This window comes from Egretta garzetta, unplaced genomic scaffold, assembly GCF_000687185.1.
Source record: "Egretta garzetta isolate BGI_Z169 unplaced genomic scaffold, ASM68718v1 scaffold4, whole genome shotgun sequence".
NCBI lineage: Eukaryota > Metazoa > Chordata > Aves > Pelecaniformes > Ardeidae > Egretta > Egretta garzetta.
In genome coordinates, this window is record NW_009259329.1 from 1,437,618 (window position 1) to 1,441,673 (window position 4,056).

The window sequence follows — 4,056 nt, forward strand, 5'->3', positions numbered from 1 at the left end:
GGGATGGGCGCGCTGCCCTCGCCGGAGCATTTCGGGAAGGTGCACGATCCAGGCACGCTTCCCACAAAAGGTGGTGAGGAGCAGCACGCATCCCCACACCCTGGCACAGCCAAAACCTCGCTCACCATGACCAGCCCTGGAAGAAAGGGTTTGGGGTTTTCCCTTTGTCCCCTGTAGCTGGAGCTTTCCTCGGGCACTGCGGACAGGATTTTGCTTGGCTGCGCCGCTCTGCTTGCGGCTGGGCAGAAAACCCCATCTGCAAGCAGGACGTGGCACGCAGCGTGGGCACAGCGTCTGCTCCCAGCCCAGCTCCCCAGGGGATGCTCGGGCACCCTGGGTGCCTGCACCCACCTCACTTCCCCCCCATTCGTGCCCTTGGCCTGTGAGAGCAGCTCTGCTTTTTCCACTGGAAAGCTCCCAAAGAGGCTTCGGACATATTGGATGTCTGATGGGATTTTGGGTGCATCCCGATGTATCCCATCCCGGATAGGATTTCGGGTGCATGGCTGCAGAGCAGCACTGCTTGTGGCTGGAGGTTGGCGTTGGCTTGGGGGATGTCAGAGCCGCGAAGGTCTCTGCCAAGTCGCTGGTGCTGGGGGAGAGGCAGGATGGGGTGCTAGGGCTTGCTCCATCCTGTGGTCTGTTTTCTGGCTGGACCAGAGGAAATGGCCTCAAGTTGCACCAGGGGAGGTTTAGTTTGGATATTGGGAAAAATCTCTTCCCCTTGGGGCTGTCAGGCACTGGAAGGGGCTGCCCAGGGAAGGGGTCGAGTCCCCACCCCTGGGGGGATTTAACAGCCGGGCAGAGGCGGTGCTGAGGGACAGGATTTAGGGGTGGGATGGCAGGGGGAGGGGAACAGTTGGGCTGGGGGAGCTTAAAGGGCTTTTCCAACCTAAATGATTCTGTGATTCTATGTTAGAGCACAGCTCAAAGACTCCACCGGGAGCTACTGGGAGCCCCGAGACACAAAGGCACCATGGGACCCCCCCAAACCCCCACACCTGGAGCTGTCCCAGGAGCCCCCAGAGCCTCCCTGGACGTGGCACCGCACCGCGCCACCTCCCTGGCACAAAGCAGACTTAAACCAGTATGGCAACAGCCAATTTCAAATTTGCTGGCTGCAAAACCAACCTCAGCTTCACCACCACCTCTACAGCCGCTCGCTACGCTGCCCACAGCACCCATGCAGGGGTGCCAGCTCGGTGCTGGGTGCACGGGGGTCAGTTTGGCTCCGCATCGTGGGCAGCCATCACTGTGCTGACACAGCAAAGCTGCTTTGGGTCTGGGGTTAGCATCAGCATCTCCATCCAGCCCTGCTCCTAAATCCGGCGGAGCACCCCGAGCGCCCCGGTCATGCAAACCGCCGACAGAGCCAGGGAGGCAGCAGGAGACTCGCCGCTGCACCAAGAGAAACCAGAGGGGCAGATCCTGCGCCGCGTTACCTCCATCCCTTCGCAAACATCCACGTCTCCCCCCTTCCCCAAGCACACCCAGCCCTGCTGGCTTTTGCCCGTGCCGTGGTGACCCAGCTCTTGGCCCAGACCAGTCCCAAGCCATGTCCTTTCCTCTTGCCCCCCGCACCCCACATCAATATTCATCATTTCCCCCAACCCCTCTCCCCCAGCTCACCAAACACATCATGTCCATATTAACCATCCTGCACAGGGTACTCCAACATCAGCTGCTCAGTAGATATTTTTTTTTATTATTCCACCCAGTAATATCGAAATGATATTTATTAAATTTGCTCTCTAAGTCCCTCAATCTGCTCCATAATACAGTGAATCTGCGAGGTGGTTTCACTGATCCCGCCTCAATGAGACCAGATTAACGCAGATGATCCCGGCTTTGCGGCTCCCTCGTCCCGGGGAGGGTCAGAGGTTGTGCAGAAAGGCAAAACCCGCTGGCAGCGGCGGTGCGGCCGCGCCGGAGGAAATCACGTGGCTTCTGAAAATGATTTCCGAGGTTAATTCCAGGTGGGAAGGAGGGAGCACTCAGCGTGGACACGCAGCGACTTTTAAGTCTTCCAAAAACGCGATGGGCTGTTTATTTCGGCCTCTCTTGCTCTTATCTCTCTCCTTAAGCGCATTGATTGCACCTGCCCCCACCCTGCTCCCCAGCAAGCAGCCCATTAAATCTAAAGTTAGCTCCAGAAAGGTTCATCAGATCCATTATCTCTGCATTCAGCTAAATTATGAAAATCATTAAGATAAGGAGGCATGGAGCCTATTAGTTTCCTGGAGAGGATGCGTTACAATTTTTTCCCTTCTGCTTCCACATTTAATTACCTTAAGTTTCACAGTATTTAATTCCATTTATTAAACCTTTAATACATAAACTCAAAACAATAAAAACAAAACAACAACAACAAAACCACTGCTGGTCGCCTTTTGGAAGGGTGCAGGGCCAGGGTACAGAGCAGCATCTGCTCCCCCCCATCCCCTGCCCCGCTCGGGTCCCGGAGAGGCCCCGATCCTGCGGCTGCGCATGGACCCTTGCAGCTGAGCTTATGCCATTAATTAACAAATTAAGGATGTGGCCTGTGGTCCCTGCAAAGGGAAAGGGAGCAGCGCCAGCCCAGGGTTCTCCCGTGGCCTCCCCGAGCCAGGCTGGTCCCTGAGGCAGCTGCCGGGAGCTTTGCTACAACCCAAGGGGACGACACAAAAAGCAGCAGGGTTTTGTGAACTCTTTTTTTTTTTTTTTCCCCCTCAAACGGCAGGAGCACAGTTTAATCGGCAATGCCACCACACCCGGAGAGCCCCAGCGGGGACGGTACTCCCACAGGTATGCACCCAGGGATCCCTTGGCTTGGTTATTGGTGTTATTTTTTGGACAGATGCTATTTTAGGAAATTGATAGCAAGCCCACAGAAACAGCAACACCCCCCGCCACACTTCAAGCAAGGTCAAGCTGAAGCATTAGCGTCTCTCTGGCTGCATTTTGCCTTCCCAGAGATGCTATTTAGCAATCTTGGTTACTATTCGAGCAGCATCTAAAACCTCCCTTATCCTGTAACGCCGAACAAGCCGTAACCCTCGTGCCGGGCTGTCTCTTTGCCATCTAAACAGGACAGAGACCAAAGAGTAAAAACAAACCCAGAGGAAGAGCTTGGCGCAGGGGCACCCGCCATGCAACGCGTGGAGGGGAAGAAGATGCCAAGCCCAAGCCCAAGCCCAGCTGGTCCCCAAGCCCAGCTCACCGCGAGCACAGCACGAGGGCTGCAGATCCACGTCCCCATGAGCACGCAGACAACTGCGGTCCCATATACAGCATCCACGAACGCCTCCTTGCAGGAGATTTCGACGTTTGGACAAGTCACTCATTTCAGCAGCAAAACTTTTCCCCGAGAAGCTGCAGACAGCCACGGAGCGCCTTCCGAGCCGCTCATGGAGCCTTTTCTCCAGCGCTCGCAAGGCAGGGTTTGCAAACGCCGCTGCCTTCGGGGCCCGTCTCATCGCGCATCCCAACAGGGCCCCACGGCTCCAAGCAGAGAAGTTTTCTTCCCATCGACAACTTTTACAGGATTAAACCTCAAACTTGGCCTGCATCTTGCATTTGGTTTTTAAATCAGGAATTGCTCTGGAAAAGTAGCACCAGGAAGAAAAAAACAACTTGCTAAAGTGTTCCCCAGCAGCATATCCACATACTTTAATATAAAAAAGCTGTTGCTAATTTAAAAAACAAATGTTTAAGCAATCAAGCATGTTTATTTAATTTGTCCTTTCTGTGCCAGAGAAGGCCCGAGCCCCTCGCAGCGGCTGCCACACAGCGTTATCAAGTGTGTTCGTGGCAAGGTCCCCACGTGTTGGGGTGGGAGCAGCTTGGAGCCCCAACTTTTGGAGCAGAGATCAGCTCCTCCCAGCCCCCAAGAGAGGGTCCCTTGGGATAGTCCAGCCTCAGACACAGCACCCCGAGGTGAAAACGGACATCTAGAGCCTAAAGACAGGACTCGAGGTTCAACCCATGGCTTGCACCCAGCATGACCCAGATCATCTGTGAGGCCAGGCTGGGAGAGTTGGGGGTGTTCAGCCTGGAGAAGAGGAGGCTGCGGGCAGA